Raw genomic sequence first — 24,188 nt, 5'->3', positions numbered from 1 at the left:
TACCTCACTTATCGTCCGTTTACGATATTTCCTTCCCACACTTCTTCCTGTTAGGCGTACCCAACAATTCTAGCAGAATCTCCTTTACCATCCTTGTTATTCAAAACATGCACACAACAAATACCAACAATGCCTCACAGGACATATATATATATGACATATTCCAGCCACCCAGAACTTCCAACTTCAGGTAACAGACCAAATATGTCAATACTTACCCTTGTGACTTTCCATACCGCCACTTACCTTCTCCCGTCGTATGTAAGGCTTACATGAGAAATCTCATTTCCTATGGCTTGGCTCTATCGCACGATCTAAGATAGAAAGAAGGTCAACAATCCCTAGATGCCCGGTAGCCTCCTGTTTATAAATGTGACCGGCTTCACACCATAAACAGGACTCTACTGGACACGACTTTGCAGACAACCCCAAGGACAAACCTGCTCTGATACCACTTTGTCACACCCTAACCTTACTAGGGTGTGATGGGCACCCGACCCCATATTCGGAGCCGAGCGAACCCTCTGACTCTTATTACATACATACTCTTTTCAGACTTTCAAATCAAATAAACATGACACACATAGTAAGATTTTCAGAAACTTTCTGTCTATCGTTCTCAAATCAAACAAAATCTGTAATCATATAGAATCTGTAACATATCACAAAATGTCACATCGGCTGATGAAGCCGCTTACAAAATTGATGTTCTGTACCCACAACTCTGTCTGCAAAGTCTCTAACATAAATCAAAAATCACAACTTATAGACGCTCTGATTCGGCAACACTCCGGAAGGAAATGGAGTTCGCCAATCCCGCTGAATCACCTTCTAGCAAAATCTTCTACTCACCTGGGTGTACCTGCGTGGGATGAAACGCAGCCCCCGAAGAAAGGGGGTCAGTACGAAGTATGTACTGAGTATGTAAAGCATGGAGTAATATGAACTGAATCACAAACGGAATAAATAGTACAGAAGATTAGTACAGAAAGTAAGTACGATATGCAAAGTAATAAAAACACTTACTGGAAACACAAACCATGCATGCCAAGAACGGTATCCGGCCCCTTGCGGGACCCGGGGAAACGTGGCGCCACCCTAACTTTGGCGCCACACACATCATACTCCAGAAGATTTACTCCGTAATCTCCGTCACACATAACACATCATAACATATACACGGTACCCCGGAATCGGACATATATACACGAGTACCCGGGAACCGGACACATCATACTCCATAACATATACACGGTAACCGGGGACCGGACACATATACACGGTACCCCGGAACCGGACACATCTAACTCCGGAATTATATATATGGAACCCGGCCCTCAAGCAAGGGACTCGGCGAACCATACGCACGATACATACCGGCCCGGGACTCGGCGAAGGAGGTCATAACACATGCACGAGCAGAGTAGTGAGAAACTATATGCATATAAATTAAGACTCGATAGATAAGTATACTTACCGACCCCTGAAGGCTCAGAAACGAGTTTAGGGACAATCCTACTTAGTATGAGAAAGTTGTGAGCGTTTGAAGTACCAAACGTTCTATAAGCGTTTCAGAAGCCATTTTTGGAAAATCAAAGCCATAATCATGCCAAGAACCTTTCGGATATCGTTATAGATCAAATCAAATAGAGTTTTTGGAATCATATGTACGTATCAAAATGTATCAAAGACTCGAGGGAATAATCAAACGTGCTATCATTTGAAAATCAAAACTTTAGTCATATCAATTTGTCTTTCGACTGCCATTCGGAACTTATCAAACAGATTTTCGGATATCATAGATACACGTCCAAACCATATGAAATAGCTTATGGATGTCAAAAATATTGGCCATCCTAGTGGCTCTAAGAATAGGAGTTCCTTTGAGATCATACATATACGTCATTTGCTCGTTTCATAAAGATCATGCCAAAAGAAAGAAAGGTAAGCCTTACATACCTGTCCCACGACCAACTAGCTACGCTTATTCGTCCAAACTTGCTAGTCTACATTTAAGAGAATTGACATAATCATTAGATTCATAGACATATACTTGTCTTAGTCTTTCAAATTAATTCACTTATATTCTACCGAAATTTCGGCAACATTTCCCCTGTAAATACACCATCCCCGAGAATTCAACTCGGTCAAATCAACAACCAAAAATCCGAGAATTTAACTCGGCCAATTTACCAACAACAATATGAACAATCATATCATTAACTTCAACGATCAATCCAAAACATATTCTAATATTAACAACCTTCGTCACACAATTCAACGGCATTTCATTTATATTCAATTCAATCACATATAACCAAGCCAATACCAATGATCCCTCATTCAAGTATTAATCCGAAATCTTTCTAACATGATTCAAGAATACTTCAAACAATTCATATAATATTCCAATAACCCAATCAACATATTACTTCACCCGAAACTTTCCAAAATTCAACAAGAACACTAACAACACATTTCCTTCTCTCAAATTCATAAAATATACTAATAATCTATACATTAACAACTTTATTCTTATAATCACAAGAAACCATATTAGAATCACATTCATTCCTCCAATAGTTTGTCAACGATTACAACTTCATTTCAATTCATCCAACCTTCATTTTCGTCATGGAATTCACAACCACAACAATCAAAATATTAAATAAATTCACTTCATCACATCTTAGCAACACACTCTCTATGTTCGGCCACAACCAAAACACTCCCTTTTCATGAATTTCATCCTTTTCTACATGCTACAATACTCACAATCATCCATAACACATGAAAGAAGATTGAATACATACCTTTTTCACTTAGCTTCTTCATTCGGCTAGACTTATAAGCTGTCCCAAATGAATTCCTTGCTTGTTCCAACAACCACTCCATGTTGTTAAGGGCGTTCCAATTGGTAGAAAAGCTAGAAGAAAATAATTTTTGGATCAACTTCACCATGGCTTCAAGTTCGGCCAACCATGGCCGAACACCCCTCTCTCCCTTTTTTTTTCAAGTCTTCTTATGTTGTTGAAAATGAAACCTCTAGATGATTTTCTCTTGCACACACATATATATACATAGCTCCTTCAAATAACAAGTGGACACATTTCCCTTCATCCTTTTTCTTGAAATTTCTTAAATTTAAAAGACGACTTAATTGTCTTGCTATGTAAGCTTCCTTATATTTATAATTACATAGCCCATAAAAGTGTGGGACCCACACACATATACACACACATCACACCAAATGGCCCTTCTTGAGCCTTCATGAAACTTTGTAAAATTCCCATTTTTCCCTTAGCCTTTCCACAATATTACCATGAACCTCTTTGCGAATTTCCCTTTTTACCCTTGGCCTTTCCCAATATTTCCATACTAATAATGTTCATAAATAATATTCATAAACAACTTGTACATTAAAATAATTTTTAGAAAATGGTCTCGCCCTTTATTTACCACGACTATCTCGAAATATCCGAACGTACAAAATACGGGCTATAACAATAACTTTACTTAAAAATCTTTACTCGTACTTGTACCCTGTCTCTTTGTCTAAGATAATTAACCTCGCATCCTTTACTTTCCTGTAGCAGCCGAATCAATCCTTGCGATATTTTATCTTCACTTGTACACTGACTGTCTTCTCTCCTTATTTATAAACCGACATCGCACCTAATTTATCTATCGTCAATAACCTTTACAACATCCGTCTGAAAAAATTGAGGTAAAGCCTTCTTATAAGGATCAGGTAGAAATACACCATATATTCCTAAGGTTGATACAATCTTTACTTTCTTCGTCGGCCAAGCAACATCACATTTAGAAGTTGTATAAGCAATCCAGAAGACAATTATAATTGCAATCCAACTTACCTAAGCATTCCTCATTCTTGAGTTCAAGGTCGTCTTTAATACCCGAAGTAACTTGGCCATAATGATTCTCAGAATAGTACCAACAATCAAATACTCGGAATCCCCTTGAAGTCAAATGACTGGTGACCTCTGAATCCCAATGTAAACTCACATCTTATAGGAAAGTCCGATAAAATGAATTTGTGTGCCTGTCATCAACCCGTCCTGATCTTATGTGTGTGTGTGTGTGTCTATATATATATATATATATATATATATATATAAACTTCTATAGTAAAACTTTCCTCTAATCATTAATTTCCTTTTCCATATCAATATCTCTTCATCATCCTTTACTAACCAATCTAATCTATAAATCGTAATACTGCCTTTAAATTCTTAGCGTCAACTTTTCCTATATCTTTAATAAATCTCAATTTTTCGAAATCTCGAATACAACTCATTCTAGTTCCTTTAATTACTACTCATTTTTCCCTCCAGGGTTCTTCCCTTAAATTAAATTAAAATCATTCTAAAACTTCTCTTTGAAAGCATCTCATAATTGTTCATTCAATCATGACTTACCAAATATCCGATTGTTACATTTTCCCTTCATTCTTTCTCTATAGCATAAACATTCACATAATTCAATTTGTAAAAATTTCGGCAGAGTTTCCACTATACTTCTTACTACCTCATTCCTACACACAGCCCAAAAAACACATCTGATGCCTCACAGAGCTATCCCAATCACTCGTAATATCTAGCTCAAGTTCTTATATAAAAGTTTATCAATATCAGTAAGGCAAGAAACAAACCTTTTAGAGTATCAACTTCAATTCTCATCAATTACCTCATAGCGTCATAATCAACTGCTTATCCATAATCAAAACATTTAGGGTTAGAATTAGAGACATCACATCCTATAATTTAGCTCTACGGCACGATCTAAGATGAGAAAGAAAGGTCAATCATTCCTAAATGACCTGCAGCCTCTTGTTTATAAGTGTCCCATAAATAAGACTCTACTGGACATGTTTTGTACACAACCCTAGGACAGAACCTGGCTCTAATAACAAGTTTGTCATGCCCTAAATCTAGAGTGGCGTGACCGGCACTCGATGCCAACCTAGGCCTGAGTGAACCACTCTAAATCTAAAACTCTGGGAGTAACTCCCAACTTAAACCAATAAGGCCTACCTGCATGCAAACAATACCAACAGGTCGGCGAGGATATAATCTGGATACATATATATATACTGACTATCTCGTCTGAATTGGGCACGCACACACCCAAAATATATACACAACTGAGCCAGCCGACGAGGCTACTATGTAGGCTGAACAACCAAACTGAGAGCCAACAAGGCTACATAACATCCCAACTATGTACAATTGTCTACAGACCTCTAGGGAACACGATCTGCAGAAAGGACTGGACAAGGCCCCATCATACCCATATATATACATGTAAAAATAGCATACCAAAAAGGACTGCAGCTCCAAACCAAGTGGAGCACACTGACTGCTGCTGAGTGGAAGGCATACTAAGCTGGATCGTCTGTCTGGCTACCTGAACCTGTGGGCATGAACGCAGCGCCATCAGACAAAGGGACGTCAGTACAAATAATGTACAGAATATGTAAGGCAAGATAACAACTGAAATGTAATAACAAGCTATACTATGGATATTTCAAGAAAGCATCTGGAGGTACTCTACCTGGGTTTCCTTCCATCTAAGGCAAGATAACATAACTCTATAGATATAGCTCTGTGACCCGAGGGTCGGGCATAGATAACTCCATGAATCATAGGCCAGGTATAATCAACTCCATGACCCGTAGGTCTGGTATGGCAACTCCATGACCCGTTAGCTAGGCAACAACTCCATGACTCGTAGGCCAGGCAACAACTCCATGACCCGTAGGCCAGGAAAAAACTCCATGACCCGTAGGCCAGGCTAAATAAAATGTAAATATATGTATATCATGCATGTGCTGAAAAATACGGACTCTGTAACATGTCTCTTCTGTCTCTCTATGAACTCCAGGACATAGGAAGGGGACATGGCCCCTCATAAAGAATAACAGAACACTCAGAAATCAAGCAACAATATGACAAGCTATAATTAGACAAATCCCTAGTCACAAGGTTCATTACACTCTTACCATATATGGAATCATGCTAAGAAAAGAAGGAACAACCTTAACATACCTGGAAGCTTATTTCTCGACTTTCTAACTTACTTCCCGTCTTGCAATCTACATAAGATCATTCATGGTCTCGTAATCTACATATAAAACTAGTCATACTATTGTTAGGCTTGTCGTCTTATGCTTGTCATAAGCCTTCAAATTAAATCCCCTTAAAATCTTCCAAAATTCGGGCAGCATCTCCCCTGTTTTTATTCCAAGCCTGAAATTACAATACCAACAACTAAGACAACAACAACAACACTAACACCAACAACATTATCATCAATGCCAAAATATTCCATAAAACATCCCACACGATGTTTATCAACATACAATAACAATATATACTTCCTTTCTTCCCAATCAAGGAGCATAATCTCATCAACACACCAACAACATTAGTTACCATCCATATACATGGAAATCAGCCCAACAACACAGCCACAACATGCTCAAAATAGTTCATAAACTCAACAACTACAACACAACACTTTATGACCTTTCCTCCATAATTATTTTCACTTTTAAGACTTGCTAAACCTTCAAATCAACTCAACATAAGCGATAGGATGAAGAAAATACCTTATACTTGAAGAAATTAAGCCACACCAACTTTCTTCAAGACCAAACTCACCACAACATCAAGTAGAAACAAGAACAATTACTTTCCACAAACTAGTTTGGTGTAATCTTGTTGGATTCTTGATTTAAGGGGGTATAAGTATTTAAGAGAAGTTTATGGATGTGTCTAGAACTCCCAAGAAGTATAAATGATGAAAAAAGTGGAATAATGGGGTATTTATATCCCTTAAGAGTCGGTTCCACCGACTTTCCAATGGGGCCCGCGGGGAGCCATTTGGCAGCTTGGAGGCTTATCTTGAAATGCCCATAACTCCCTACCCTGATGTCGTTTTGACGAACGGTTTGTTGTGTTGGAAACTAGACTTCCTGGACTTCAATTTAGGCTTGTGTGTCACTTCAAAACTCCTGATATACTGGGAGATATACCCCTCTAAGTTGACCCAAAATTTCTGTCTAAAATTCTGTCAAATTTTTTCAAATTTTCGACAAATTTATTTTCTTCAATTTGCTTAATCCCGGAACCTTAAGACACTTACTTAACACTTGTTAAGAGTATTCCTTAACCTTATAAGGGTTCCATTACCTCTCTGATCTTAACACTTGTTAACATTAGTTTACTTACAACGCAAACGACGCGAAAATTATTCGAGGTGTAGCACCAGTTTGGCGACTCGAGATTGATCGGGACTTTATATCCGAGAGCTTCAGGGTGAGTTATTGTGCAGACATGTGGCCCTAGATTTATCTTTTATTTCATATTTTCTTTCATTTCCCTCCGGTAGATTTGTATTTGTTTATTTGGTAATGAGAGGATTCTGTTAGTGCTTTTGTACACTTAAGGCCAGGTTTTGGGAAACGTTGAGATTAAGTTTCTTTCCGCACTTCTTTTATTACTTGTATAAACCTGTTGGATTTTAATGAAGTATTTTGTTATTTCACTCTTAACTTTAAATGGAATTAACATAACTATTTTGGGGATGGTTCTCCTACAGGTGGGATTAAGTAGGTGCTATCATGGCCCGTGATTTGGCTTGTGAAAAATTAGTATCAGAGCGTTAGGTTCACCGGTCTCATGTGTACAAAAGCAGTGTCTAGTAGAGTCTTGTGGATTAGTAGTAGACGTCAGTACCCATCCTCGAGAGGCTATAGGACATCTAGGAAATTTTTGTTATTTCATTCCTTTCATGCCACTTCATTCAGATTGGTACCTCGTCGTAACGTGATTTAAGTATGGAGCGTGTCTTGGGTATGTCCGGAAGGTGGGGATGAATTTTGGGTGCTGCGTTGGAACCTTAGACCAAGCAGATTTCTTTTCTGGTTTCAAGCATCTCCCACCTGCAAGAATGGTGCCGCATCTGAAGCCGCACCTGCGTAAGGTGGGTCGCAGATGCAACATGGGTTGGAAAGGTCAGAGGTTGAGCTGTGCGATATTGTTTGCAGATACAAGGCTGGATTGGTAATGCGAAACTCGCATATGCGAGTTATTTTCCAAAGAGGCGGATCCGTACCTGCAAAGCAACTGGGCAGAGAAAAGTGAGCTTTTTCCTGTTTCAAGATTTGTTTCCGACTCTAAAAATCATTCAAGCCAACATCCCTGCATATAACAAAAGCCCAACCAGGGCATAAGTTTTGCATAATAAAGGCCGGCAAGGGCAAAACCCATCTAGTCAAATAAGAAAAAAAATGCAAGCATTGTCTGAAACATCCTCAAAGACCACAACAAATCAACAAACTAGGGGATACGGGAGATAATCTATATGGAACCAAGCTCTGGGTCCCATCACCACCACCAGCATCACCACCGCCATTGGCATCATCATCGCCACCAGTAGCATTAGCATCGTCATCGGTAAAGACATCATCCTCTGACAGGAATGAGTACCCCTCATCATCATCAGCATTCTTGATCGGGAACCTCTTCTTCAGATTTCCCCACTTGAATATCACCTTGATGCCCCTCCATATCTTTACCATCAGCTTACCCTTAACTTCAATCTTTTCTTCTCCTTGTCAAAATCATCTCAGAGAGCGGCATGAGCAGTGGCTATGGATTTGTAGGCGGACTCCAATATAGTGACAGAATTGGTGAGCTGCTTCTGTGAATCCAAATACTCCTTCATCTCTGTCCTGGTGAACTGGCTGGCACTGGCCTCCGAAGGCCCATTAGGGAGCTTGGACACCAGCTCCCGGATAAACTGCAACTGCGAATTGATTGCCCCAAAGGGTCCCTCTGGCTGTGAAGGAGAATCATTACCTATGTTTACCCTTTTTTGTGACCCTAAATGGGTACAAGGCATGATCCGCCTCCACCTAGTGATCCGTATGACGTGGATCAACACCACCAATCTGACACAACTCGCTAATCAATGAGGGAAACATCAAGCTCGGACCACCCTGCAACAAATACTCTTTAAACTCCCGAATGATGTAGTACCCCGCATTCACTATAATGTCGTCCATTATGGAAGCAATAATCAATGCATGGATGTACGTGTAGTCCATGGTGTTCCTCGAAGGGGATATCCTCCTGGCAATGATATATTGTCACATCATCGCCTCTGCGGTAAAGTCCCCAAACTTGATCCCCGTCTTCTTCTTAACCTAGCGAATCTTGACTCTTTTGCTTGTCGAGCACAACTTCGACACCAGCCAACTTCCATTACTGCTAGTATCTTTCTCCTGGATTGGCTCTATCGGATAATTCTCCAAGTGATAAAAACATTGATTTCCTTGGTGCCAAACCTCACTACTTTGCCTCGAATAATGATTTCTGGGTTCAACCTCACCCGCTTCAAGTTGGCATAGAATTCCCTTACCCATTCTTCATTCGCCATGGATGGGTGGAGCAAAGAAAGTTAACCGATGGCCGCTAGCCGACCGTAAAACCCCGATAAAAGTTCGAGTACCTTCTCTAAGTCAATCCCCTCTTCGGGTAATAGTTTCTTGTCCATCAAATTAGAATTGAAACGGAGATGGAAATTCGGGGACATGAAGCTCGTTGTATCATACTGTTCCCCTACATTTTCTTCCGCAATTTCTTGACATCCCACCACATTATCACCCATGTTCTCATCCATTATCACCGCGTAAACACCTGAAAAGATCGAAACCAAATTAGTCCGACATTGGAACCAAGTTCAGCAAGTTAAAACATTGGTTTATAACCTATGAAACCATCAAAATAAGCCCCGAAAGGACCCAATGCAAACTTAATGGCTGCAGAATTATTCTAGTTCTATCGCATCTGCGAAACATTTCTCGCAGATGCGGCAACGATTCTGCGGATGATTTTCCACTTATGTGCATTTTCAGTTATTCGATGAATCCGCACCTGCGGAGAGTTTATGCAGACGCAGAGTCGCATCTGTGCATACCTCTCGTAGATGCGGTACCGCACCTGCGATTATTTTATCGTAGATGCGAAAATTGTCATCTTCCTTACAAATCCAAAACTACCGGACCCCACCCGATTTCAACCATGGTTTCGGTCAAAAAAAATCATACTCCCACTCTTAGATCACAATTAATCTACGCATGCATGAGTAAGGAATATGATTTAGCAAGATTTCGAGCAACAACACCCCAAAAAACTCAAACCCCCACAAGAACCACCATGAACACCCCACCCGATTTACCCTTCAAATTTTAACCAACAATTGAACCATTGCAATGCTCTTACAGTGATAAACATGATCTCAAGGAAAATAACACCCAACACAACCCACACAAAGAACCCACATGCAATTCTACAAAGTCCAATTTTTCAAAGGTTTCTACCAAAATGCAAAAACCCATAAACATGCTATGTGGTAATAAAAAAGTTTAACACCATCAAAATCTATTGTAGCGTAAAGGGAGAGAAAGAGAGCATACCTTTTTGAAGAAATTTGAAGATTTGAGAGCGATTGAAGACCCCCCTTTTTTCTTTGAAATTCACCCGAGAATTTGGTCTTTTTCTTTGTAATTTTTGAATGTGGGCTTGGGAGGAGTATAAGGGTGGAGTTATATATGAATGGGGTGGTGAAGGGTTGCAACTATTGGGGAATGGGGGAAGTGGAATTAGGTTAGGGGAGAAGGACAGGTTTTGGGGTTTTTGAAAAGACCCCTTCTTCACCAATACTTGAAACTGTCCGATGTCCGCTTCTACAGACATTTTTCCGTCACTGCGGACTCGGTTATACGTTAATATGCATGCTTCTGCAAACCTTCCCCTCTCCACTTAAGTTAGCACCTGCGAATCTTTTCCCGCTTCTGCAAATGTTTTCCGCACTTGAGAAAATTCTCCTTTACGATGAAGCCTGCTTCTATGACTTTACACCTACAATGTCCTTTCCGTAAGTGTGCTTCCTGATCCAGTCATCAGAGACCACTGGACAACCAATAGTTGATTTCAATCTTGCACCTAAGCCTTTCGGCGGTTCGTTATGAAAATTTTATGGATCATCGTAGTCTTTGACACATTTTCATCATCGAGAGTTGAGGTCAAGGCAACACATGTGGACGTATTTGAGTTAAGGCAAGGGCATTATTATTATTTCTCATCTTGTTAATGCTTGGTGTTTTGGGACCGAGTAAAATGTGGAGTAGTGCAGAGATTTGAGGTAAGTGCTTAAGGGAAAGGACAGGGAGGAAAGGTATACTAACGAGAGTATTATAGGATCAGGTACTGTATATGTGAGCCCAAGTGGGAGATATGGCCAGGTTAGTCATGGAGGAAGCTTGTGGCTCGAGGTATTCTGTTTTATCCGCGGACTACGAAGAGGTATCGGATTTCGAAGTGACATATGTGGTGGTGTAGCATAAGAAGGTTAATAATGGACTCTGTGGTAAGATTCCCAAGGAGTTTGGAGAAATTGATTTTTATTCTAGGTTCTTATGGACCGCTTGGCCAAGATTGTTCATTTTTTGCCGATTAAGATTTCTTACAACTCTGAGCAGATGGTAGGAGTCTGATTTCAAGAGATACTTCATCGGTATGGAGTACTGTTGCTTTCATTTAGATCAAGAGACTCAGTTACGTTTCTCTCGGGTGGAGCTTGGTGCAGTAATTTCACTCTCAGACCGATGGCCAGTCTGAGCGGGCCAGAAGGGTCTGGGAGGTCATGATACGGGCTTGCGTGATTGATTCTGTGTTCTTGAGAATCAGTTCTTAGTTTTGATGGATTTTTCCTACGATAGCAGTTACCATTTGAAGCATTATATAGTTGGGGATGTCACACCCCGATGAGCTGGTTCGATGCATTGAGGCGGGATTTTGGAGGAAACTACTCGAGGGACCAAGAGGGACATGCGGATGAGATACCCTCAGCTTTTTATAGGAGCAGGTATTTTCTTTTCTTTAATGTTTGAGGACAAACATATGTTTAAGCAGGGGATGCTGTAAGTTTTGACCATTTCGACTATTTGACCCATGTTGACCTCCCCCCTTGTCTCTATAGAGTGTTTTTTACTCTCAGGGAGGGGTGACGCGACTCCTAACTTTTAATAATGACTTGGTAAGGTAATTGGTTCGGTATCCGAGAGATTTGGAGGCAATATGGTCTTTTAGATGGAAGAGTAGTTTTAAGGCATTCGGGGTTAACTGGGTCCAGGTGAACTATTTTAGGAATTTCTAGGGGCCGGGTGATTTCACAGTGCATTTTAGGAATGGCTTGCATATTTGATTTCTATCCGAGAGGTCTCGAATGAGTTTTGGGTGTTGTGTCGGAACTTAGGAATTCATGATTTTTTGGTGCCTAGTATCTCGCACTCGCGAGATTAGGCTCGCACTTGCGAGACCGCTCATACGAGGTTTTGTCTACATCCGTGGACCTGAGGACTTTAATTAAGACTCACATATGTGAGATTTGGGACGCAAGTGCGATGTCGCACCTGCGAGAAATGGAGCCTAGGTGCGAGTCGCTCAACAAATCTGAATAAATATCCCCATTTCGTTATAGATTGTCTCACCCTTATATTTTGGACTTGGGAGCAGGGTCTTAGGTGGGTTCTAAGAGTTTTGGCAAGAATCTTCAAGTGGATAAGCTTCTTATCACCCTATTTTGATTATACCTTCGATTATTATGAGATCTCAAGCTGGGAATCATGTGTTAGGATGAGGGTTTTGTGGGTTTATGAGCCCTAGATTAAGAGATAAGGAATTCTTCAAATATTCATGGATTCATTGTTGGATTGAGCTAATGTTTAGTACTTAGACTTCTTAAACCTAGGGTAGACCAATTAAGGAGAAATTTCCCATTTTGCCCTTTTAGGTTTGGAATCTTATTTGGGGTAATTTTATGGGTTCAAGTATAATGTATGCTTTTAGGGGTGTCATTAGATTCGTATGATATTCTAGAACAATAATTTGACCCTATTGAACCTGATCTTCTTACAAAATTACAATTTTGAACTTGGGGTTTAGAATGGGGTTTTTGAGTTGATCTTTAAAACCAAATCTTTATAGGATAATATGGGTATCGTTTGATTCACATATCCATATTTTGGCAGATTGAAATTGTTCGAAGACTCTCCGAAGGGGCAAGAATACTAGTGATGACGGACTCCTAATTCCAGGCTAGTTGAGACGTTTTACCTTACATAGAGCATTGTTGTTGGCCTAAATAAACCTAATTAAGAGAGATAATGGGGTTATGTAACGACCCTTCCACTCATTATGGAAATTATAGGATCACCCCAACAAATAGAAACTTTCCAAGGGTAGAACGAGCTAATAGAAACTCGATTGTGTAAGCCTAAGAGCTAAAACTTGACTTGTTTGTGATTGTAGTTTTACTTTGATTGAGTCTATCGGGGGGTGACATAGAAAATTAGAACTCCTTGGGGAATTTCGAGGCCATGGGTATATTTGTATAATGTTTTGATGTCTATGTGCATGTTTTGTTGTGTTTGTAAGGTCTCAGATGAAATGTTGAGTAAAAGGGTGAAAAACTGGGCAAAAAGTCGAGCTCACTGCCCAAATGGAACTACTGTGGCGGAGGATCTACCGCTGCGGCGGTACCACTGTAACGGTGAGTCCATCGCCGCCAGCGGTCAATCATTTCCCTTGTGTCGCTGTAGCAAGCGATGGGCCGCTATGGCGATGCCTTTATAGCGGTACATGGCTCGCTATAGCGGTGAGCGCATTTCACTGTGTCCGCTATAGCAGAACCGCTGTAGCGGTCGGCGGAAAACAGTAGCCCATTTTTAAAAGACTTAGTCTCACATTCTTTATTCATAAAACTCCAACACAGTTCCCCACAAGAACCTAGGGTGAAATTCCAAGCTAGGGCAAGAATACTCCTGAGAGGTAAGTCTCATTTATCACCTTTAATCATTTCGAATCATCTTCATGATTATTATCCTTTTAGTGGGTCTTCAATGGTGAAATTAGCAACAACAACCCTAGAATTTATTAAACCTTCTATAAAAGATGGGTTATGGTTGTTATCACTTATTTATCATCTTATGGCTTGGGTTAACTCCTTTTAACCATGAATTGCACCTGTAGAGCCATGAACTAAGTAAATTGAGACCTAGGATTCCATAAAAATGGTACGTTGCCCATGGAAACTTCTTGTAGTTGGAATGTTGATGTAATATTGTTATAATTTGATGATTAGTGATTACTAAGGTCGTTGTTAGGTTGTTTTACACCTAGAAAATTATTCACCCATTGGAATGGGGTAAAGGGAAGGGTAATCTTGAATTGCTATTTGTGACTAGAGTATTTGTGACTCATTAGGCCTTCTATTTCTAGACTTTGAGCGTTTCGAGGCTTTAAGGAAGGGAAAAGCTATAGCGGAGTGATTCGCGTTGTTCTAGCTATATATTTGAGGTAGGCTACGGTCTACTTGAGTTAGACTTTGATTATTTAATTGTATGTGTTGTGAATTTTATAGGAGAAACCATGTTTAGTCTTCATGCATGATATTGTGTGTTAGAACTCCTATGTGTGATTGATTGATTGACTGTGTAGGCTTCGTGCCGCTATTCATGTGTGTTGAATCTATAGTTGATATTGTTGTGATGAGAACTTAATATGACCTTCTCAGCGAAATTGTGATATGAAAGGATGATTGGGCATTGATAATGAGAGGGTAAGAAATAATGTTATGTATAGATATATGGAAAGGCATAATGTGACCTATATTTTGGGCTCGTGGTCCGAGGTTGTTTCGAAAATAAGAGATACATTAATGTGGCTCGCGTTCGAGGTTCGTTCCGGAGAGGAGATTTTATGCTCAGGTCCGATGAGTATCCGAAATGAGTGGTACATGGACACCATGGGTCCCCTGCAGGTCATGACTACTGAGCAATGACATTAGTTAGCATGTGTGTACAGTGAGTATGGTTATCATGGTAGACTTATTCCCTTTTGTGGTTCCCGTTGACTTGATTGCTTGATATTTTCGGTGACTTGATTGGTGATTATCCGTTGTTGACTTGTTGTGGTTTATTTATTTCATGTCTGTTGGCTGGCTGTTTATTCTATTGATTTATGAGATATGCATAATACTAATCTTAGTCGGCCTATGATATCTATCGGTACATAGTGTTTGTACTGATACTACCTTGTTGTATTCTTTTGAGTGCAGATTCTGATACAGAGATTGCTACCCACCCTCACATCTAGCGTTGAGGTCGTTGCTGACAGATTTAGGGTGAGCTTAAATTCATGCCAGGCCACCCGAAGATTCTCCTCTTATGATGTCTATTTCCTATTCTGGACATTATAGTTAATTGTTAGATAGATTTCATTCCTTAGACATGTTTAGTTTGAGTCTTTGTACGGTGACTTTCAGATTTTGGGAAATTGTAATAGTTAGGACTTTTGCATTTACTTCACTATTTTATGACATGATTTATTTTGATTATCTTATGCTTGAATGGGTAATAACTGATGGATTTTGCTAATATAAAAACGAACTTGAATGAATAGATGACTTATGTGTTGGTTCGCCCACTAGGAGTTAGTGTGGGTGCCAGTCATGGCAGGTTGGGTCGTGACAGAGTTGGTATCAGAGCTTTAGGTTCGTCGATCTTGCGGATCGGTACAGAGACGTCTGTACTTATCTTCGAGAGGCTACTCGACAGTAGGGAAAGTCCCTTTTCTTGGTTTCTTTCGTGCTACTTGATTCCAATTAGTATTTGATGATTCAAATTGGTATCTAACTTTCCTTCATTCTCTCGCAGATGGCGAGAACACGCGTGGCAGCAGCCAGAGGTAAAGGTGGAGGCAGAGGAGCTGGTAGAAGGGCGGCCTCAGCTGGGGGCGGAGTCCCAGTAGTTGACCCCGTGCCTCCAGTGGTTCCTAATGAGGCAGCGGGAGATGCAGCCGCAATAGTCCACCCAGCGGTAGTACCAGTTCCGCCAGGAGCTGCAGCTACTCAGGGTATACCAGATGCTATGGCAGAGATGCTAACTTAGTTGCATGGATTAGCACAGGCCGGGGCTATACCAGTCGTTCCGTCAAATAGGGGCGCAGGAGTAGCAGCCCCAGGTCCGGATAGAGTACAAGCTCTGGGCGTTCAACATATCGCAGCAGTGGCACTTCGCTTGGAGGAAGTTTCGGGTTTTGAGGCCTACCCGAGGCCAGTTGTAAGGCCAATAATGACTGGTGAGGAGGATGATCTGTCTTGGAGGTTCACTAAAATGAAGCCTCCTGTGTTCTTTGGTACTGAGTCAGAGGATGCATATGAGTTCATTATAGACTGTCATGAGAGGCTCCATAAGATGGGGACTGTGGACAAGTACGGTGTAGAGTTTGTGACCTTCCAGTTCTTGGGTGATGCCAAGTTATGGTAGAGGGCATATGTGGAGTGCAGGCCAGCTGGGTCTCCTCCATTGACTTGGGTTCAGTTCTATTCTGTGTTTTTGGATAAGTACGTTCCGCGTACCCTGAGAGACCGAAGAAAGGATAAGTTCACTAATATTGATCAAGGGAACTCGTCTGTCGATGTGTACGAGTCCCGTTTTCACTTCTTGTCCCGTTATACTCTTCAGTTGCTGCCTACTGAAAGGGAGAGGATCAGGCTTTTCGTGAAGAGGTTGAGCACTGGACTTCAACTATCAGCTCTACAGCTTGTAGCCACTGGGGCTTCATTCCAGGAGGTAGTGGAGCATGTCCGTGTTGTTGAGGGCACTAAACAGGAAAGTCATGCGAAGCAGGTAAAGAAGAAGTCCCGAAGAGGTGGGATTTTCAGCAACTCCTTCTCAAGAGGTCAGAGTTCGTAGGTATATATAGGGCATCCGGTTCAGTCCGCGATGCAGGTGTCAGCTGGGGGCCCATCAGGGGAAAATTATCAGGCTTCCGATCAGCATGAAGGCTATACTGCTTCATCAGCTTCTGTTCAACGACCTACGCTAGACCGTGCATGTTAGGAGTGTGGTGAGATAGCGCATATCAAGAGATATTTCCCCAAACTCAGACAGGGTGGATAGGGGACTCAGTATCAAGCTCCCCGAGCTCCGTTTGCACCAAATAGAGGGGATAAGGATCGCGCACTGGTAGGGCAAGGCAGCTATACAGCAGGTAGGGGTGGTGCCCATCATAACTAAGGCTGTCCTAAGGCAAGTAGAGGCGGACAACAGCCCAGCAGAGGCGGGGCTAAGACCGTTCATGGTAATCACGGTTGTTCACAGGCTACCGTGGTTATTTGTATGCTTTCCCAGGTAGATTCGAGGCTGAGGCCTCCGATGCTGTTATCACAGGTACTATCTCAGTTTATGACCGGATGGCTTCTGTTCTATTTGATCCGGGTCTACTTATTCTTATGTGTCTACATATTTTGCTGTGGGTTTGGATATGATGTGTGATACCCTTGATGTCCCTATTTATGCATCTACTCCGGTTGGAAATTCTGTGGTGGTGGATAGCGTCTAGCCTTCTTGTGCGATTACATTTACGAAGTATAGTACTTGGGCGGATTTGATGATCCTAGATATGGTAGATTTCGATATTATTTTTGGCATGTGTTGGTTATCCCCGCATTATGTCATTCTTGATTGTCACTCTAAGACTATTATCTTAGCTATGCCCGGGACACCTAGACTTGAGTGGAAGGATAACCTTAGTCCCCTTCTTAAGAAAGTTATATCCTTTATTCATGCGAGAAAGCTAGTAAAAAAGGGTTGTCTAGCTTATTTGGCACATATTCGTGACACTAGTGCAGATACTCTATCTCTTGATTCGGTTCTAGTGGTACGCGAGTTTGCGAATGTGTTCCCTGCGGACTTGCCTGGTATGCCACCTGATCGTGACATTGATTTTCAGATTGATTTAGACCTAGGGACTCGTCCTCTCTCTGTCCCGCCTTATAGGATGGCGCCAGTAGAACTCAGAAAATTGAAAGAGCAGTTGCAAGATCTTTTGAGTAAGGGGTTTATTCGCCCGAGTGCCTCTCCGTGGGGTGCTCCTGTGTTGTTTGTTAAGAAGAAGGATAGATCTATGCATTTGTGTATTGATTACCGTCAACTGAATAAGGTAGCTATCCGAAACAAGTATCCCATTCCCTGTATTGATGGCTTGTTTGATAAGTTATAGGGAGCTTCTGTGTTCTCTAAAATTGACTTAAGGTCAGGGTATCACCAATTGAAGATTCGGGCACAAGATGTTCCTAAAATAGCTTTCCGGACCCGGTATGGGCACTATGAGTTCTTGGTTATGTCTTTCGGGCTTACTAATGCCCCAACTGCGTTTACTGATTTGATGAATAGTGTGTTTAAGCCCCTTCTATACTTTTTTGTGATAGTGTTCATTGATGATATCTTGGTGTACTTTAGAAGTAAGGAGAAGCATGAGAAACACATGAGGATTTGTTTTGAGGTATTGCGGGAGAAGGAGTTGTATGCTAAATTCTCCAAGTGTGAATTCTGGTTGTCTTCTGTGTTCCTCTTGGGGCATGTTATCTCGAAAAAGGGTATTATGGTGGATCCTCAGAAAATTCAGGTAGTCAGGTAATAGGCTAGGCCCATATCAGTGATCGAGATCCGTAGTTTCGTGGGTCTGGCTAGCTACTATTGTCAGTTTGTGAAAGTGTTTGCCTCTATTGCTTCTCATTTGACTCGCTTGACTCAGAAAGGGGTACCGTTTCAGTGGTCCGACGAGTGTGAGGAGAGCTTCCAAAAGCTCAAGACTTTACTGACTGCAGCGCCTATCCTAGCATTGCCCATGGAGGGCAAGGATTTTGTTGTTTATTGTGATGCTTCACGTTCTGGTTTGGGTGCTATTTTGATGCAGGAAAAAAAGGTGATAGCTTGTGCTTCTCAGCAGTTGAAAATGCATGAGAAGAACTATCCTACTGATGATTTAGAGTTGACAGCAATGGTATTCGCGTTGAAAATCTGGAGGCACTACTTATATGGTGTTCATTGTGAGGTGTACACAGACCATCGCAGTTTGCAGCATGTGTTCACTCAGAGGGATCTAAACTCTAGGCAGCGGAGATGGCTGGAACTGCTGAAAGATTATGACATCACTATTCTGTATCATCCTGGTAAGGCAAATGTAGTGGATGACACGTTGAGTAGGAAGTCGTCTAGTATGGGAAGTCTGGCTCATTTGATTTCTTTGGAGCGTCCATTAGCTAGAGAGGTTCAGACTCTGGCTAATAGTTTTATGAGGCTGGATATTTCTAGCGCAGGTGGGGTGTTGGCTTGTGTTAAGGCTCGGTCATCGTTTTTGGAACATATCAAGGCTAAGCAATTTGAGGATGCTAAGTTGTGAAAAATACGTGACAAGGTGTTGCGTGGTGAGGCCAAGGAGGTCGTGATCGATGAGGAGGGTGTGTCATGGATTAAGGGGCAAGTTTGTGTGCCACGTGTGGGTGATTTGGTTAAGACCATTTTGATCGAGGCTCATAGTTCGAGGTATTCTATTCATCCCGGTGCTACTAAGATGTATCGCGATTTGAAACAACATTACTGGTGGACTAGGATGAAGCGTGATATAGTAGAGTTTGTCGCTCAGTGTCTGAATTGCCAACATGTGAAGTATGAACATCAGAAACCTGGGGGTACACCTTAGAGGATACCCATTCCTGAGTGGAAATGGGAAAGAATAGCCATGGATTTCGTGGTTGGTCTTCTGAAGACGCTAGGGAAGTTTGATTCTATCTTTTGACAGGTTGACTGTCTGCCCACTTTATTCCGGTGAAGATAACTTATGATGCGGAGAAATTAGCTAAAATCTACATCCGTGATGTGCTTAGGCTTCACGGGGTTCCTATCTCCATTGTGTCTGATAGGGGCACAACGTTCACATCCATATTTTAGGAGTGTTTGCATGAGGAGTTGGGTACAAAGTTGGATCTTAGTATAGCTTTCCACCCTCAAACTGACGGGCAGTCTGAGCGGACTATTCAGGTTCTTAAAGATGTGCTTCATGCATGTGTGATAGACTTTGGTGGACATTGGGATTAATTCTTGCCTTTGGACAAATTTGCATACAATAATAGCTACCACTCGAGTATTGATATGGCCCCATTTGAGGCATATGGAAGGAGGTGTAGGTCTCCTATTGGGTGGTTTGATGCGTTCGAGGTGAGACCTTGGGGTACCGATCCCCTGAGAGAGTCCCTAGAGAAGGTGAAGGTGATTCAAGCTAATCTTCTGGCAGCGCAGAGTAGGCAGAAGGAGTATGCGGACCGTAAAGTCTGAGATCTTGAGTTTGGAGAGTAAGTGTTGTTGAAGGTCTCATCCATGAAGGATGTGATGAGGTTTGGGAAGAAGGACAAGCTTAGCCCGAGGTACATTGGGCCGTTTGAGATCCTCAAGCGTGTGGGGAGGTGGCTTACAAGTTGGCTTTACCTCCGAGTCTATCAGGCATTCATCTGGTATTTCATGTTTCGATGTTGAAGAGGTACCACGGTGATGGTTTGTACATAATCCGTTAGGATTTGGTTTTGTTAAATGAGAATTTGACTTATGAGGAAGAGCCTGTTGCTATCTTAGATAGGGATGTTCGCAAATTGAGGTCCAAGGAAATAGCCTCCGTGAAAGTTCAGTGGAAGAATCATTCGGTGGAGAAACCTACTTGGGAAACAAAGTCTGATATGCGTAGTAAGTACCCTCAGCTTTTCGCCGAGTCAGGTAACCTTTTCTAGATCCCTCATCCTTGTCCGTTCGGGGACGAACGGTGTTTTAATTGGTATCTGGTGTAACGACCCTTCTGGTCGTTAAGGGAAATGTAGGATCACCCCACCAAATAGAAACTTTCCAAGGGTAGAATCAGCTAATAGAAACTCGATTGTGTAAGCCTAAGAGCTGAAACTTGACTTGTTTATGATTGTTGTTTTACTTTGATTAAGTCCATCGGGGGGTGACATAAGAAATTAGAACTCTGTAGGGAATTCCGATGCCTTGGTGGATTTGTATGATGTTTTTATGTCTATGTGCATGTTTTGTTGTGTTTGTGAGGCCTCAGATGAAATGTTTAGTGAAAGGGTGGAAAACTGAGCAAAAAGTCGAGTTCACTGCCCAAATGGCACTGCCGTGGCAGAGAATCTACCGTTGCGGCCGTACCGCTATAACGGTGAGTCCCTCGCCGCCGCCGGTCAATCATTTTCCTTGTGTCCGCTGTAGCGGGCTATGGGCCGCTATAGCGGTACATGGCTCGCTATAGCAGTGAGCAAATTTCTATAGGTCTGTTATAGCGGTCACTTGGTCGCAATAGCGGGACCGCTGCAGCGGTGAAATGACCGCTGTAGCGGTCAGCGAAAAACAGTAGCCCGTTTTAAAAAGGGTTAGTATCACATTCTTTATTCATAAAACGCCAACACAGTTCCCCACAAGCACCTAGGGTGAAATTCCAAGCTAGGGCAAGAATACTCTTGAGAGGTAAGTCTCATTCATCCCCTTCAATCATTCCGTATCATCTTCATGATTATCATCCTTCTTATAGGTCTTCAATGGTGAAATTAGCAACAACAACCCTAGAATTTATTAAACCTTGTATACAAGATGGGTTATGATTGTTATCACTTATTTATCATCTAATGGCTTGGGTTAACTCCTTTTAACCATTAATTGCACCTTTAGAGCCATGAACTAAGTAATTTGAGACCTAGGGTTCCATAAAAATGGTAACTTGACCATGGAAACTACTTGTAGTTGGAATGTTGATGTAATATTGTTATAATTTGATGATTAGTGATTACTACGGTCGTTGTTTGGTTGTTTTACACCTAGAAAATTATTCACCCATTAGAATGGGGTAAAGGAAAGGGTAATCTTGATTTGGTATTTGTGACTAGAATCTTTGTGACTCATTGAGCCTTCTATTTCTAGACTTTGAGAGTTCCGAGGCTTTAAGGAAGGGAAAAGCTGTAGCGAAGTGATTTGCATTGTTCCGGCTCTACGTTTGAGGTAGGTTACAGTCTACTTGAGTTGGATTTTGATTAGTTGATTGTATGTGTTGTGAATTCTAGAGGTGCTTTCTAGTCTTCATGCATGATATTGTGTGTTAGAACTCCTATATGTGCTTGATTGAGTGACTGTGTAAGCTTAGTGCCCCATTCATGTGTGTTGAATCTATAGTTGATATTGTTGTGATGAGAAGTTAATATGACCTTCTCGGTGGAATTGTGATATGAAAGGATGACTGAGCATTGATAATGAGAGGGTAAGAAATATTGTTATGTATAGATATATGGAAAGGCACAATGTGACCTAGATTATGGGCTCGTGGTCCAATGTTCGTTTTGGAAACGACAGATACATTGATGTGGTCAGCGTCCGAGGTTCATTCCGGAGCGGAGATTTTATGCTCGGGTCCAATGAGTATCCGGAACGAGTGGTACATGGACACCATGGGTCCCCTGCAGGTCATGACTATTGAGCAATGACATCAGTTAGCATGTGTGTACAGTGAGTATGGTTATCGTGGTAGACTTATTCCCTTTGTAGTTCCCATTGACTGGATTTCTTAATATTTTAGGTGACTTGATTGGTGATTATCCGTGGTTGACTTGTTGTGGATTATATATTTCATGTCTGTTGGTTGGCTGTTTATTCTGTTGATTTATGAGATATGCATGATACTAATCTTAGTTGGCCTATGATATCTACTGGTACATAGTGTTTGTACTGATACTACCTTGCTGCATTCTTTTGAGTGCAGATTCTGATACAGAGTCTGCTACCTGCCCTCACATCTAGTGTTGAGGACGTTGCTGACAGATTTAGGGTGAGCTTCTATCCATGCCAGGCCACCCGAAGTTCTTCCTCTTATAATGTTTATTTCCTATTCTGGACATTATGGGTAATTGTTAGACGGATTTCATTCCTTAGACATGTTTAGATTAGAGTCCTTGTACGGTGACTTCTAGATTTTTGAAAATTGTAATAGTTAGGACTTCCGCATTTACTTCACTATTTTATGACATTATTTATTTTGATTATCTTATGCTTGAATAGGTAATAACTGATGGATTTTGCTAATATAAAAACAAACTTGAATGAATAGATGACTTATGTGTTGGTTCACCCACTAGGAGTTAGTATGGGTACCAGTCATGGCGGGTTGGGTCGTGAAAGGTTACTAAGGGGGTCTCTATACTCGTGAGGTAACGAGCACTTGTATGGGGTACCGGTGCCATGATATGGGTAATTGCGTACTTAAATTGTATAGTTGGTCTGAATGCCATACTTTGGGCATTAACTAGTAGATAGTATGATCCTATGGATCTGTGATTGGGGTCTGAAGCTCATAATTTCTATCTTTTGATTATATTCCTATCTTATTTGATATGTGTGTGGTACATCACTCCTAAATACACGTTAAAAGTGAATAAGAAGCTAAGGTGGGACCTTTATAACGTGCTAATCCAAATGAAAATCTATGTTGCATATTCCTGCTTCTTATTGTATTGCAAGCCATATTCATGTTTATTCCGTATCTCATGCCTATCGTTGTTGAGGATATAATTGTGGGTTCGTGGAAAATTGGTTCCGGCCGGAGTGATGATGATTTTGAGCCAATTGGCTAAGAGACAAGTTTATGAGCCCACGAGGCTAAGTTTGAGATTTGGAGCCTAATGTGGCTAAGGAGCTGATGTGATCTGGGAGATCAAATATTCTGGGTGGTATATGGACCTTACGAGTCTCCCATGCGTCACAATTCGTTAATGTTCTAACGTGTTTGTACCGTGTGATCGAAATAAAGGCCTTACATTGTATCCATGCATTCATACTTTAACTGTTTTTGAATTTTTTTTATTGAACTGTTTTGGATTGTTTATTGTCTTTTGTAGTTAAATACTTGTTCTTGATGTATTATATATTCTCGGACTAATGGCGATTAACTGTAGTAGTAGTAATCGGCGACCAGCCCTCGTCTCCGTTTTATCTAGGGTCGGTCGACGATGCTGTTGGGTACCTGTTGTTTTTGTACTAACGCTACACTTTTTGCATATTATGGTGCATACTTGTCCCATGTTCCAATACGGAGACTCGAGATTGATCGGGACTTCATAACTAATAGCTTCAGAGTGAGCTATTGTGCAAACTTGTGGCCCTAGATTTCTCTTCTGTTTCACATTTGCTGTCATTTCTCTCCGGCAGATTTGTATTTGTTCAT

The sequence above is a fragment of the Lycium barbarum genome, chromosome 9 (genome assembly GCF_019175385.1).
Source record: "Lycium barbarum isolate Lr01 chromosome 9, ASM1917538v2, whole genome shotgun sequence".
Lineage (NCBI taxonomy): Eukaryota > Viridiplantae > Streptophyta > Magnoliopsida > Solanales > Solanaceae > Lycium > Lycium barbarum.
The sequence above is the reverse complement of the archived record's forward strand: the minus strand, read 5'-3'. Positions refer to the sequence as shown.